The following is a 15,975-nucleotide window of genomic DNA, read 5'->3' on the forward strand; positions in this document are numbered from 1 at the left end:
ATCATATTTGTGTTTTTTCTTTCTTTCTTTCTTTCTTTCTTTCTTTCTTTCTTTCTTTCTTTCTTTCTTTCTTTCTTTCTTTCTTTCTTTCTTCCATCCTTTGTAATATTATATTAAATATTAAGGTAGAAGATTATAATCAATGACTAATGACATAAGAAAAAGGAAAAAAAAACTGTAAACAAAACTGCTTCAGGTGAGACTTGAATTCACAACATTGACATTGCTCAACAGATACTGTCTTATAAGTACCACGCGCTGTCCAATTGCACCACTGGAGCACTTTGCAGCATAAAACAGTTATGCTAGATGTGGATTTTATTCAATACAATCAGTACAGTCATAAGAATTTAAAAAGAAAATCATTTTTGGTGATGAATGATGAGCAACAAAGGATCATGCAGGCCAGATGGCACTTGAATAAGCTTTCCACAGTGATAGAAAAGTAAACAAAAAAACCACAACAATGTTATAATAAATGTCATTTTTAGCTTCTGTGGTCATGTTTTTGCAATCTAAACACTACAAGACTGTTATACAGTTGAAGCAAGGATAAAATATCAACTCTAGTGACGACACAGCTGCTTTAATGAGTTCCACCCCAGATGGGACTTGAACCCACAATCCCTGGCTTAGGAGGCCAGTGCCTTATCCATTAGGCCACTGGGGCTTACTGATTTTCTCATTCAAGACTGATAGGTTTTTAATAGTCAATTATTTATTTTTGAGAAAAAGTGAAGCTGTTTACTGTGTTCTTTGCATTACCAAGTCCAGCAAGAAATGTGCTGGTACTATCCAGAGCTGTCAGTATGGATTATCATGCTATATTGCAAAAAATCTATTTGATGCAACTGCTTTACCAACAGTGTGTTAATCTTTTCAATTGCTGTTTTGTTGGCTGACTGAAGGAAGATATGCAGTGCATTTGAACCAAAGCAGATGTGTGCTGACAACTTAAATTCACAATCATATTTGTGTTCTTTCTTTCTTTCTTTCTTTCTTTCTTTATTTTTTTTCTTTCTTTCTTTCTTTCTTTCTTTCTTTCTTTCTTTCTTTCTTTCTTTCTTTCTCTCTTTCTTTCTTTCTTTCTTTCTTTCTTTCTTCCATCCTTTGTAATATCATATTAAATATTAAGGTAGAAGATTATAATCAATGACTAATGACATAAGAAAAAGGAAAAAAACTGTAAACAAAACTGCTTCAGGTGAGACTTGAATTCACAACCTTGACATTGCTCAACAGATACTGTCTTATAAGTACCACACGCTGTCCAGTTGCACCACTGGAGCACTGTGCAGCATAAAACAGTTATGCTAGATGTGGATTTTATTCAATACAATCAGTACAGTCATAAGAATTTAAAAAGAAAATCATTTTTGGTGATGAATGATGAGCAACAAAGGATCATGCATGCCAGATGGCACTTGAATAAGCTTTTCACAGTGATAGAAAAGTAAACAAAAAACCCACAACAATGTTATAATAAATGTCATTTTTAGCTTCTGTGGTCATGTTTTTGCAATCTAAACACTACAAGACTGTTGTAGCAAGGATAAAGTATCAACTCTAGTGACGACACAGCTGCTTTAATGAGTTTCACCCCAGATGGGACTTGAACCCACAATCCCTGGCTTAGGAGGCCAGTGCCTTATCCATTAGGCCACTGGGGCTTACTGACTTTCTCATTCAAGACTGATAGGTTTTTAATAGTCAATTATTTATTTTTGAGAAAAAGTGAAGCTGTTTACTGTGTTCTTTGCATTACCAAGTCCAGCAAGAAATGTGCTGGTACTACCCAGAGCTGTCAGTATGGATTATCATGCTATATTGCAAAAAATCTATTTGATGCAACTGCTTTACCAACAGTGTGTTAATCTTTTCAATTGCTGTTTTGTTGGCTCACTGAAGGAAGATATGCAGTGCATTTGAACCAAAGCAGATGTGTGCTGACAACTTAAATTCACAATCATATTTGTGTTTTTTCTTTCTTTCTTTCTTTCTTTCTTTCTTTCTTTCTTTCTTTCTTTCTTTCTTTCTTTCTTTCTTTCATTCTTTCTTCCATCCTTTGTAATATCATATTAAATATTAAGGTAGAAGATTATAATCAATGACTAATGACATAAGAAAAAGGAAAAAAAACTGTAAACAAAACTGCTTCAGGTGAGACTTGAATTCACAACCTTGACATTGCTCAACAGATACTGTCTTATAAGTACCACACGCTGTCCAATTGCACCACTGGAGCACTGTGCAGCATAAAACAGTTATGCTAGATGTGGATTTTATTCAATACAATCAGTACAGTCATAAGAATTTAAAAAGAAAATCATTTTTGGAGATGAATGATGAGCAACAAAGGATCATGCATGCCAGATGGCACTTGAATAAGCTTTTCACAGTGATAGAAAAGTAAACAAAAAAACCACAACAATGTTATAATAAATGTCATTTTTAGCTTCTGTGGTCATGTTTTTGCAATCTAAACACTACAAGACTGTTGTACAGTTGAAGCAAGGATAAAGTATCAACTCTAGTGACGACACAGCTGCTTTAATGAGTTCCACCCCAGATGGGATTTGAACCCACAATCCCTGGCTTAGGAGGCCAGTGCTTTATCCATTAGGCCACTGGGGCTTACTGACTTTCTCATTCAAGACTGATAGGTTTTTAATAGTCAATTATTTATTATTGAGAAAAAGTGAAGCTGTTTACTGTGTTCTTTGCATTACCAAGTCCAGCAAGAAATGTGCTGGTACTATCCAGAGCTGTCAGTATGGATTATCATGCTCTATTGCAAAAAAACTATTTGATGCAACTGCTTTACCAACAGTGTGTTAATCTTTTCAATTGCTGTTTTGTTGGCTGACTGAAGGAAGATATGCAGTGCATTTGAACCAAAGCAGATGTGTGCTGACAACTTAAATTCACAATCATGTTTGTGTTTTTTCTTTCTTTCTTTCTTTCTTTCTTTCTTTCTTTCTTTCTTTCTTTCTTTCTTTCTTTCTTTCTTTCTTTCTTTCTTTCTTCCATCCTTTGTAATATCATATTAAATATTAAGGTAGAAGATTATAATCAATGACTAATGACATAAGAAAAAGGAAAAAAACTGTAAACAAAACTGCTTCAGGTGAGACTTAAATTCACAACCTTGACATTGCTCAACAGATACTGTCTTATAAGTACCACGCGCTGTCCAATTCCACCACTGGAGCACTTTGCAGCATAAAACAGTTATGCTAGATGTGGATTTTATTCAATACAATCAGTACAGTCATAAGAATTTAAAAAGAAAATCATTTTTGGTGATGAATGATGAGCAACAAAGGATCATGCATGCCAGATGGCACTTGAATAAGCTTTCCACAGTGATAGAAAAGTAAACAAAAAAACCACAACAATGTTATAATAAATGTCATTTTTAGCTTCTGTGGTCATGTTTTTGCAATCTAAACACTACAAGACTGTTGTACAGTTGAAGCAAGGATAAAGTATCAACTCTAGTGACGACACAGCTGCTTTAATGATTTCCACCGCAGATGGGACTTGAACCCACAATCCCTGGCTTAGGAGGCCAGTGATTTATCCATTAGGCCACTGGGGCTTACTGACTTTCTAATTCAAGACTGATAGGTTTTTAATAGTCAATTATTTATTTTTGAGAAAAAGTGAAGCTGTTTACTGTGTTCTTTGCATTACCAAGTCCAGCAAGAAATGTGCTGGTACTATCCAGAGCTGTCAGTATGGATTATCATGCTATATTGCAAAAAATCTATTTGATGCAACTGCTTTACCAACAGTGTGTTAAGCTTTTCAATTGCTGTTTTGTTGGCTGACTGAAGGAAGATATGCAGTGCATTTGAACCAAAGCAGATGTGTGCTGACAACTTAAATTCACAATCATATTTGTGTTCTTTCTTTCTTTCTTTCTTTCTTTCTTTCTTTCTTTCTTTCTTTCTTTCTTTCTCTCTTTCTTTCTTTCTTTCTTTCTTTCTTTCTTTCTTCCATCCTTTGTAATATCATATTAAATATTAAGGTAGAAGATTATAATCAATGACTAATGACATAAGAAAAAGGAAAAAAACTGTAAACAAAACTGCTTCAGGTGAGACTTGAATTCACAACCTTGACATTGCTCAACAGATACTGTCTTATAAGTACCACGCGCTGTCCAATTGCACCACTGGAGCACTGTGCAGCATAAAACAGTTATGCTAGATGTGGATTTTATTCAATACAATCAGTACAGTCATAAGAATTTAAAAAGAAAATCATTTTTGGTGATGAATGACGAGCAACAAAGGATCATGCATGCCAGATGGCACTTGAATAAGCTTTTCACAGTGATAGAAAAGTAAACAAAAAACCCACAACAATGTTATAATAAATGTCATTTTTAGCTTCTGTGGTCATGTTTTTGCAATCTAAACACTACAAGACTGTTGTACAGTTGAAGCAAGGATAAAGTATCAACTCTAGTGATGACACAGCTGCTTTAATGAGTTCCACCCCAGATGGGACTTGAACCCACAATCCCTGGCTTAGGAGGCCAGTGCTTTATCCATTAGGCCACTGGGGCTTACTGACTTTCTCATTCAAGACTGATAGGTTTTTAATAGTCACTTATTTATTTTTGAGAAAAAGTGAAGCTGTTTACTGTGTTCTTTGCATTACCAAGTCCAGCAAGAAATGTGCTGGTACTATCCAGAGCTGTCAGTATGGATTATCATGCTATATTGCAAAAAATCTATTTGATGCAACTGCTTTACCAACAGTGTGTTAATCTTTTCAATTGCTGTTTTGTTGGCTGACTGAAGGAAGATATGCAGTGCATTTGAACCAAAGCAGATGTGTGCTGACAACTTAAATTCACAATCATATTTGTGTTCTTTCTTTCTTTCTTTCTTTCTTTCTTTTTTTTCTTTCTTTCTTTCTTTCTTTCTTTCTTTCTTTCTTTCTTTCTTTCTTTCTTTCTTTCTTTCTCTCTTTCTTTCTTTCTTTCTTTCTTTCTTCCATCCTTTGTAATATCATATTAAATATTAAGGTAGAAGATTATAATCAATGACTAATGACATAAGAAAAAGGAAAAAAACTGTAAACAAAACTGCTTCAGGTGAGACTTGAATTCACAACCTTGACATTGCTCAACAGATACTGTCTTATAAGTACCACACGCTGTCCAGTTGCACCACTGGAGCACTGTGCAGCATAAAACAGTTATGCTAGATGTGGATTTTATTCAATACAATCAGTACAGTCATAAGAATTTAAAAAGAAAATCATTTTTGGTGATGAATGATGAGCAACAAAGGATCATGCATGCCAGATGGCACTTGAATAAGCTTTTCACAGTGATAGAAAAGTAAACAAAAAACCCACAACAATGTTATAATAAATGTCATTTTTAGCTTCTGTGGTCATGTTTTTGCAATCTAAACACTACAAGACTGTTGTAGCAAGGATAAAGTATCAACTCTAGTGACGACACAGCTGCTTTAATGAGTTTCACCCCAGATGGGACTTGAACCCACAATCCCTGGCTTAGGAGGCCAGTGCCTTATCCATTAGGCCACTGGGGCTTACTGACTTTCTCATTCAAGACTGATAGGTTTTTAATAGTCAATTATTTATTTTTGAGAAAAAGTGAAGCTGTTTACTGTGTTCTTTGCATTACCAAGTCCAGCAAGAAATGTGCTGGTACTACCCAGAGCTGTCAGTATGGATTATCATGCTATATTGCAAAAAATCTATTTGATGCAACTGCTTTACCAACAGTGTGTTAATCTTTTCAATTGCTGTTTTGTTGGCTCACTGAAGGAAGATATGCAGTGCATTTGAACCAAAGCAGATGTGTGCTGACAACTTAAATTCACAATCATATTTGTGTTTTTTCTTTCTTTCTTTCTTTCTTTCTTTCTTTCTTTCTTTCATTCTTTCTTCCATCCTTTGTAATATCATATTAAATATTAAGGTAGAAGATTATAATCAATGACTAATGACATAAGAAAAAGGAAAAAAAACTGTAAACAAAACTGCTTCAGGTGAGACTTGAATTCACAACCTTGACATTGCTCAACAGATACTGTCTTATAAGTACCACACGCTGTCCAATTGCACCACTGGAGCACTGTGCAGCATAAAACAGTTATGCTAGATGTGGATTTTATTCAATACAATCAGTACAGTCATAAGAATTTAAAAAGAAAATCATTTTTGGAGATGAATGATGAGCAACAAAGGATCATGCATGCCAGATGGCACTTGAATAAGCTTTTCACAGTGATAGAAAAGTAAACAAAAAAACCACAACAATGTTATAATAAATGTCATTTTTAGCTTCTGTGGTCATGTTTTTGCAATCTAAACACTACAAGACTGTTGTACAGTTGAATCAAGGATAAAGTATCAACTCTAGTGACGACACAGCTGCTTTAATGAGTTCCACCCCAGATGGGATTTGAACCCACAATCCCTGGCTTAGGAGGCCAGTGCCTTATCCATTAGGCCACTGGGGCTTACTGACTTTCTCATTCAAGACTGATAGGTTTTTAATAGTCAATTATTTATTATTGAGAAAAAGTGAAGCTGTTTACTGTGTTCTTTGCATTACCAAGTCCAGCAAGAAATGTGCTGGTACTATCCAGAGCTGTCAGTATGGATTATCATGCTCTATTGCAAAAAAACTATTTGATGCAACTGCTTTACCAACAGTGTGTTAATCTTTTCAATTGCTGTTTTGTTGGCTGACTGAAGGAAGATATGCAGTGCATTTGAACCAAAGCAGATGTGTGCTGACAACTTAAATTCACAATCATGTTTGTGTTTTTTCTTTCTTTCTTTCTTTCTTTCTTTCTTTCTTTCTTTCTTTCTTTCTTTCTTTCTTTCTTTCTTTCTTTCTTTCTTTCTTTCTTTCTTCCATCCTTTGTAATATCATATTAAATATTAAGGTAGAAGATTATAATCAATGACTAATGACATAAGAAAAAGGAAAAAAACTGTAAACAAAACTGCTTCAGGTGAGACTTAAATTCACAACCTTGACATTGCTCAACAGATACTGTCTTATAAGTACCACGCGCTGTCCAATTCCACCACTGGAGCACTTTGCAGCATAAAACAGTTATGCTAGATGTGGATTTTATTCAATACAATCAGTACAGTCATAAGAATTTAAAAAGAAAATCATTTTTGGTGATGAATGATGAGCAACAAAGGATCATGCATGCCAGATGGCACTTGAATAAGCTTTCCACAGTGATAGAAAAGTAAACAAAAAAACCACAACAATGTTATAATAAATGTCATTTTTAGCTTCTGTGGTCATGTTTTTGCAATCTAAACACTACAAGACTGTTGTACAGTTGAAGCAAGGATAAAGTATCAACTCTAGTGACGACACAGGTGCTTTAATGATTTCCACTGCAGATGGGACTTGAACCCACAATCCCTGGCTTAGGAGGCCAGTGATTTATCCATTAGGCCACTGGGGCTTACTGACTTTCTAATTCAAGACTGATAGGTTTTTAATAGTCAATTATTTATTTTTGAGAAAAAGTGAAGCTGTTTACTGTGTTCTTTGCATTACCAAGTCCAGCAAGAAATGTGCTGGTACTATCCAGAGCTGTCAGTATGGATTATCATGCTATATTGCAAAAAATCTATTTGATGCAACTGCTTTACCAACAGTGTGTTAAGCTTTTCAATTGCTGTTTTGTTGGCTGACTGAAGGAAGATATGCAGTGCATTTGAACCAAAGCAGATGTGTGCTGACAACTTAAATTCACAATCATATTTGTGTTCTTTCTTTCTTTCTTTCTTTCTTTCTTTCTTTCTTTCTTTCTTTCTTTCTTTCTTTCTCTCTTTCTTTCTTTCTTTCTTTCTTTCTTTCTTCCATCCTTTGTAATATCATATTAAATATTAAGGTAGAAGATTATAATCAATGACTAATGACATAAGAAAAAGGAAAAAAACTGTAAACAAAACTGCTTCAGGTGAGACTTGAATTCACAACCTTGACATTGCTCAACAGATACTGTCTTATAAGTACCACGCGCTGTCCAATTGCACCACTGGAGCACTGTGCAGCATAAAACAGTTATGCTAGATGTGGATTTTATTCAATACAATCAGTACAGTCATAAGAATTTAAAAAGAAAATCATTTTTGGTGATGAATGATGAGCAACAAAGGATCATGCATGCCAGATGGCACTTGAATAAGCTTTCCACAGTGATAGAAAAGTAAACAAAAAAACCACAACAATGTTATAATAAATGTAATTTTTAGCTTCTGTGGTCATGTTTTTGCAATCTAAACACTACAAGACTGTTGTACAGTTGAAGCAAGGATAAAGTATCAACTCTAGTGACGACACAGCTGCTTTAATGATTTCCACCGCAGATGGGACTTGAACCCACAATCCCTGGCTTAGGAGGCCAGTGATTTATCCATTAGGCCACTGGGGCTTACTGACTTTCTAATTCAAGACTGATAGGTTTTTAATAGTCAATTATTTATTTTTGAGAAAAAGTGAAGCTGTTTACTGTGTTCTTTGCATTACCAAGTCCAGCAAGAAATGTGCTGGTACTATCCAGAGCTGTCAGTATGGATTATCATGCTATATTGCAAAAAATCTATTTGATGCAACTGCTTTACCAACAGTGTGTTAATCTTTTCAATTGCTGTTTTGTTGGCTCACTGAAGGAAGATATGCAGTGCATTTGAACCAAAGCAGATGTGTGCTGACAACTTAAATTCACAATCATATTTGTGTTTTTTCTTTCTTTCTTTCTTTCTTTCTTTCTTTCTTTCTTTCTTTCTTTCTTTCTTTCTTTCTTTCTTTCTTTCTTTCTTTCTTTCTTTCATTCTTTCTTCCATCCTTTGTAATATCATATTAAATATTAAGGTAGAAGACTATAATCAATGACTAATGACATAAGAAAAAGGAAAAAAAACTGTAAACAAAACTGCTTCAGGTGAGACTTGAATTCACAACCTTGACATTGCTCAACAGATACTGTCTTATAAGTACCACACGCTGTCCAATTGCACCACTGGAGCACTGTGCAGCATAAAACAGTTATGCTAGATGTGGATTTTATTCAATACAATCAGTACAGTCATAAGAATTTAAAAAGAAAATCATTTTTGGAGATGAATGATGAGCAACAAAGGATCATGCATGCCAGATGGCACTTGAATAAGCTTTTCACAGTGATAGAAAAGTAAACAAAAAAACCACTACAATGTTATAATAAATGTCATTTTTAGCTTCTGTGGTCATGTTTTTGCAATCTAAACACTACAAGACTGTTATACAGTTGAAGCAAGGATAAAGTATCAACTCTAGTGACGACACAGCTGCTTTAATGAGTTCCACCCCAGATGGGATTTGAACCCACAATCCCTGGCTTAGGAGGCCAGTGCCTTATCCATTAGGCCACTGGGGCTTACTGACTTTCTCATTCAAGACTGATAGGTTTTTAATAGTCAATTATTTATTATTGAGAAAAAGTGAAGCTGTTTACTGTGTTCTTTGCATTACCAAGTCCAGCAAGAAATGTGCTGGTACTATCCAGAGCTGTCAGTATGGATTATCATGCTCTATTGCAAAAAAACTATTTGATGCAACTGCTTTACCAACAGTGTGTTAATCTTTTCAATTGCTGTTTTGTTGGCTGACTGAAGGAAGATATGCAGTGCATTTGAACCAAAGCAGATGTGTGCTGACAACTTAAATTCACAATCATGTTTGTGTTTTTTCTTTCTTTCTTTCTTTCTTTCTTTCTTTCTTTCTTTCTTTCTTCCATCCTTTGTAATATCATATTAAATATTAAGGTAGAAGATTATAATCAATGACTAATGACATAAGAAAAAGGAAAAAAACTGTAAACAAAACTGCTTCAGGTGAGACTTGAATTCACAACCTTGACATTGCTCAACAGATACTGTCTTATAAGTACCACGCGCTGTCCAATTCCACCACTGGAGCACTTTGCAGCATAAAACAGTTATGCTAGATGTGGATTTTATTCAATACAATCAGTACAGTCATAAGAATTTAAAAAGAAAATCATTTTTGGTGATGAATGATGAGCAACAAAGGATCATGCATGCCAGATGGCACTTGAATAAGCTTTCCACAGTGATAGAAAAGTAAACAAAAAAACCACAACAATGTTATAATAAATGTCATTTTTAGCTTCTGTGGTCATGTTTTTGCAATCTAAACACTACAAGACTGTTGTACAGTTGAAGCAAGGATAAAGTATCAACTCTAGTGACGACACAGCTGCTTTAATGATTTCCACCGCAGATGGGACTTGAACCCACAATCCCTGGCTTAGGAGGCCAGTGATTTATCCATTAGGCCACTGGGGCTTACTGACTTTCTAATTCAAGACTGATAGGTTTTTAATAGTCAATTATTTATTTTTGAGAAAAAGTGAAGCTGTTTACTGTGTTCTTTGCATTACCAAGTCCAGCAAGAAATGTGCTGGTACTATCCAGAGCTGTCAGTATGGATTATCATGCTATATTGCAAAAAATCTATTTGATGCAACTGCTTTACCAACAGTGTGTTAAGCTTTTCAATTGCTGTTTTGTTGGCTGACTGAAGGAAGATATGCAGTGCATTTGAACCAAAGCAGATGTGTGCTGACAACTTAAATTCACAATCATATTTGTGTTCTTTCTTTCTTTCTTTCTTTCTTTCTTTCTTTCTTTCTTTCTTTCTTTCTTTCTTTCTTTCTTTCTTTCTCTCTTTCTTTCTTTCTTTCTTTCTTTCTTATATCCTTTGTAATATCATATTAAATATTAAGGTAGAAGATTATAATCAATGACTAATGACATAAGAAAAAGGAAAAAAACTGTAAACAAAACTGCTTCAGGTGAGACTTGAATTCACAACCTTGACATTGCTCAACAGATACTGTCTTATAAGTACCACGCGCTGTCCAATTGCACCACTGGAGCACTGTGCAGCATAAAACAGTTATGCTAGATGTGGATTTTATTCAATACAATCAGTACAGTCATAAGAATTTAAAAAGAAAATCATTTTTGGTGATGAATGATGAGCAACAAAGGATCATGCATGCCAGATGGCACTTGAATAAGCTTTCCACAGTGATAGAAAAGTAAACAAAAAAACCACAACAATGTTTTAATAAATGTCATTTTTAGCTTCTGTGGTCATGTTTTTGCAATCTAAACACTACAAGACTGTTGTACAGTTGAAGCAAGGATAAAATATCAACTCTAGTGACGACACAGCTGCTTTAATGAGTTCCACACCAGATGGGACTTGAACCCACAATCCCTGGTTTAGGAAGCCAGTGCCTTATCCATTAGGCCACTGGGGATTACTGACTTTCTCATTCAAGACTGATAGGTTTTTAATAGTCAATTATTTATTTTTGAGAAAAAGTGAAGCTGTTTACTGTGTTCTTTGCATTACCAAGTCCAGCAAGAAATGTGCTGGTACTATCCAGAGCTGTCAGTATGGATTATCATGCTATATTGCAAAAAATCTATTTGATGCAGCTGCTTTACCGACAGTGTGTTAATCTTTTCAATTGCTGTTTTGTTGGCTCACTGAAGGAAGATATGCAGTGCATTTGAACCAAAGCAGATGTGTGCTGACAACTTAAATTCACAATCATATTTGTGTTTTTTCTTTCTTTCTTTCTTTCTTTCTTTCTTTCTTTCTTTCTTTCTTTCTTTCTTTCTTTCTTTCTATCTTTCTTTCTTTCTTTCTTTCTTTCTTTCTTCCATCCTTTGTAATATCATATTAAATATTAAGGTAGAAGATTATAATCAATGACTAATGACATAAGAAAAAGGAAAAAAACTGTAAACAAAACTGCTTCAGGTGAGACTTGAATTCACAACCTTGACATTGCTCAACAGATACTGTCTTATAAGTACCACGCGCTGTCCAATTGCACCACTGGAGCACTTTGCAGCATAAAACAGTTATGCTAGATGTGGATTTTATTCAATACAATCAGTACAGTCATAAGAATTTAAAAAGAAAATCATTTTTGGTGATGAATGATGAGCAACAAAGGATCATGCATGCCAGATGGAACTTGAATAAGCTTTCCACAGTGATAGAAAAGTAAACAAAAAAACCACAACAATGTTATAATAAATGTCATTTTTAGCTTCTGTGGTCATGTTTTTGCAATCTAAACACTACAAGACTGTTGTACAGTTGAAGCAAGGATAAAGTATCAACTCTAGTGACGACACAGCTGCTTTAATGATTTCCACCCCAGATGGGACTTGAACCCACAATCCCTGGCTTAGGAGGCCAGTGATTTATCCATTAGGCCACTGGGGCTTACTGACTTTCTAATTCAAGACTGATAGGTTTTTAATAGTCAATTATTTATTATTGAGAAAAAGTGAAGCTGTTTACTGTGTTCTTTGCATTACCAAGTCCAGCAAGAAATGTGCTGGTACTATCCAGAGCTGTCAGTATGGATTATCATGCTCTATTGCAAAAAAACTATTTGATGCAACTGCTTTACCAACAGTGTGTTAATCTTTTCAATTGCTGTTTTGTTGGCTGACTGAAGGAAGATATGCAGTGCATTTGAACCAAAGCAGATGTGTGCTGACAACTTAAATTCACAATCATGTTTGTGTTTTTTCTTTCTTTCTTTCTTTCTTTCTTTCTTTCTTTCTTTCTTTCTTTCTTTCTTTCTTTCTTTCTTTCTTTCTTTCTTTCTTTCTTTCTTCCATCCTTTGTAATATCATATTAAATATTAAGGTAGAAGATTATAATCAATGACTAATGACATAAGAAAAAGGAAAAAAACTGTAAACAAAACTGCTTCAGGTGAGACTTGAATTCACAACCTTGACATTGCTCAACAGATACTGTCTTATAAGTACCACGCGCTGTCCAATTCCACCACTGGAGCACTTTGCAGCATAAAACAGTTATGCTAGATGTGGATTTTATTCAATACAATCAGTACAGTCATAAGAATTTAAAAAGAAAATCATTTTTGGTGATGAATGATGAGCAACAAAGGATCATGCATGCCAGATGGCACTTGAATAAGCTTTCCACAGTGATAGAAAAGTAAACATAAAAACCACAACAATGTTATAATAAATGTCATTTTTAGCTTCTGTGGTCATGTTTTTGCAATCTAAACACTACAAGACTGTTGTACAGTTGAAGCAAGGATAAAGTATCAACTCTAGTGACGACACAGCTGCTTTAATGATTTCCACCGCAGATGGGACTTGAACCCACAATCCCTGGCTTAGGAGGCCAGTGATTTATCCATTAGGCCACTGGGGCTTACTGACTTTCTAATTCAAGACTGATAGGTTTTTAATAGTCAATTATTTATTTTTGAGAAAAAGTGAAGCTGTTTACTGTGTTCTTTGCATTACCAAGTCCAGCAAGAAATGTGCTGGTACTATCCAGAGCTGTCAGTATGGATTATCATGCTATATTGCAAAAAATCTATTTGATGCAACTGCTTTACCAACAGTGTGTTAAGCTTTTCAATTGCTGTTTTGTTGGCTGACTGAAGGAAGATATGCAGTGCATTTGAACCAAAGCAGATGTGTGCTGACAACTTAAATTCACAATCATATTTGTGTTCTTTCTTTCTTTCTTTCTTTCTTTCTTTCTTTCTTTCTTTCTTTCTTTCTTTCTTTCTTTCTTTCTTTCTTTCTCTCTTTCTTTCTTTCTTTCTTTCTTTCTTCCATCCTTTGTAATATCATATTAAATATTAAGGTAGAAGATTATAATCAATGACTAATGACATAAGAAAAAGGAAAAAAACTGTAAACAAAACTGCTTCAGGTGAGACTTGAATTCACAACCTTGACATTGCTCAACAGATACTGTCTTATAAGTACCACGCGCTGTCCAATTGCACCACTGGAGCACTGTGCAGCATAAAACAGTTATGCTAGATGTGGATTTTATTCAATACAATCAGTACAGTCATAAGAATTTAAAAAGAAAATCATTTTTGGTGATGAATGATGAGCAACAAAGGATCATGCATGCCAGATGGCACTTGAATAAGCTTTCCACAGTGATAGAAAAGTAAACAAAAAAAACACAACAATGTTTTAATAAATGTCATTTTTAGCTTCTGTGGTCATGTTTTTGCAATCTAAACACTACAAGACTGTTGTACAGTTGAAGCAAGGATAAAATATCAACTCTAGTGACGACACAGCTGCTTTAATGAGTTCCACACCAGATGGGACTTGAACCCACAATCCCTGGTTTAGGAAGCCAGTGCCTTATCCATTAGGCCACTGGGGATTACTGACTTTCTCATTCAAGACTGATAGGTTTTTAATAGTCAATTATTTATTTTTGAGAAAAAGTGAAGCTGTTTACTGTGTTCTTTGCATTACCAAGTCCAGCAAGAAATGTGCTGGTACTATTCAGAGCTGTCAGTATGGATTATCATGCTATATTGCAAAAAATCTATTTGATGCAGCTGCTTTACCGACAGTGTGTTAATCTTTTCAATTGCTGTTTTGTTGGCTCACTGAAGGAAGATATGCAGTGCATTTGAACCAAAGCAGATGTGTGCTGACAACTTAAATTCACAATCATATTTGTGTTTTTTCTTTCTTTCTTTCTTTCTTTCTTTCTTTCTTTCTTTCTTTCTTTCTTTCTTTCTTTCTATCTTTCTTTCTTTCTTTCTTTCTTTCTTCCATCCTTTGTAATATCATATTAAATATTAAGGTAGAAGATTATAATCAATGACTAATGACATAAGAAAAAGGAAAAAAACTGTAAACAAAACTGCTTCAGGTGAGACTTGAATTCACAACCTTGACATTGCTCAACAGATACTGTCTTATAAGTACCACGCGCTGTCCAATTGCACCACTGGAGCACTTTGCAGCATAAAACAGTTATGCTAGATGTGGATTTTATTCAATACAATCAGTACAGTCATAAGAATTTAAAAAGAAAATCATTTTTGGTGATGAATGATGAGCAACAAAGGATCATGCATGCCAGATGGCACTTGAATAAGCTTTCCACAGTGATAGAAAAGTAAACAAAAAAACCACAACAATGTTATAATAAATGTCATTTTTAGCTTCTGTGGTCATGTTTTTGCAATCTAAACACTACAAGACTGTTGTACAGTTGAAGCAAGGATAAAGTATCAACTCTAGTGACGACACAGCTGCTTTAATGATTTCCACCCCAGATGGGACTTGAACCCACAATCCCTGGCTTAGGAGGCCAGTGATTTATCCATTAGGCCACTGGGGCTTACTGACTTTCTAATTCAAGACTGATAGGTTTTTAATAGTCAATTATTTATTTTTGAGAAAAAGTGAAGCTGTTTACTGTGTTCTTTGCATTACCAAGTCCAGCAAGAAATGTGCTGGTACTATCCAGAGCTGTCAGTATGGATTATCATGCTATATTGCAAAAAATCTATTTGATGCAACTGCTTTACCAACAGTGTGTTAAGCTTTTCAATTGCTGTTTTGTTGGCTGACTGAAGGAAGATATGCAGTGCATTTGAACCAAAGCAGATGTGTGCTGACAACTTAAATTCACAATCATATTTGTGTTCTTTCTTTCTTTCTTTCTTTCTTTCTTTCTTTCTTTCTTTCTTTCTTTCTTTCTTTCTTTCTTTCTTTCTTTCTTTCTTTCTTTCTCTCTTTCTTTCTTTCTTTCTTTCTTTCTTCCATCCTTTGTAATATCATATTAAATATTAAGGTAGAAGATTATAATCAATGACTAATGACATACGAAAAAGGAAAAAAACTGTAAACAAAACTGCTTCAGGTGAGACTTGAATTCACAACCTTGACATTGCTCAACAGATACTGTCTTATAAGTACCACGCGCTGTCCAATTGCACCACTGGAGCACTTTGCAGCATAAAACAGTTATGCTAGATGTGGATTTTATTCAATACAATCAGTACAGTCATAAGAATTTAAAAAGAAAATCAT

The 15,975-nt window shown here is 34.7% G+C and overlaps 7 non-coding genes across 7 annotated transcripts; all 7 read right to left on the bottom strand.

Annotated features, from left to right (window-relative positions):
• Window positions 1-597: 597 nt before the first annotated feature.
• TRNAR-CCU (transfer RNA arginine (anticodon CCU)) lies at window positions 598-670 on the bottom strand. Its single transcript has one exon. It is a non-coding gene; the product is annotated as a tRNA-Arg (tRNA).
• Window positions 671-1,597: 927 nt separating this feature from the next.
• Window positions 1,598-1,670, bottom strand: TRNAR-CCU (transfer RNA arginine (anticodon CCU)). The gene has a single exon. It is a non-coding gene; the product is annotated as a tRNA-Arg (tRNA).
• An 891-nt stretch (window positions 1,671-2,561) lies between these two features.
• Window positions 2,562-2,634, bottom strand: TRNAR-CCU (transfer RNA arginine (anticodon CCU)). Its single transcript has one exon. It is a non-coding gene; the product is annotated as a tRNA-Arg (tRNA).
• A 1,869-nt stretch (window positions 2,635-4,503) lies between these two features.
• On the bottom strand, window positions 4,504-4,576 carry TRNAR-CCU (transfer RNA arginine (anticodon CCU)). Its single transcript has one exon. It is a non-coding gene; the product is annotated as a tRNA-Arg (tRNA).
• A 927-nt stretch (window positions 4,577-5,503) lies between these two features.
• Window positions 5,504-5,576, bottom strand: TRNAR-CCU (transfer RNA arginine (anticodon CCU)). The gene has a single exon. It is a non-coding gene; the product is annotated as a tRNA-Arg (tRNA).
• Window positions 5,577-6,439: 863 nt separating this feature from the next.
• On the bottom strand, window positions 6,440-6,512 carry TRNAR-CCU (transfer RNA arginine (anticodon CCU)). Its single transcript has one exon. It is a non-coding gene; the product is annotated as a tRNA-Arg (tRNA).
• Window positions 6,513-9,373: 2,861 nt separating this feature from the next.
• TRNAR-CCU (transfer RNA arginine (anticodon CCU)) lies at window positions 9,374-9,446 on the bottom strand. Its single transcript has one exon. It is a non-coding gene; the product is annotated as a tRNA-Arg (tRNA).
• Window positions 9,447-15,975: the final 6,529 nt, after the last annotated feature.

Source organism: Pseudophryne corroboree, unplaced genomic scaffold, assembly GCF_028390025.1.
Source record: "Pseudophryne corroboree isolate aPseCor3 unplaced genomic scaffold, aPseCor3.hap2 scaffold_129, whole genome shotgun sequence".
NCBI classification, from domain to species: Eukaryota; Metazoa; Chordata; class Amphibia; order Anura; family Myobatrachidae; genus Pseudophryne; species Pseudophryne corroboree.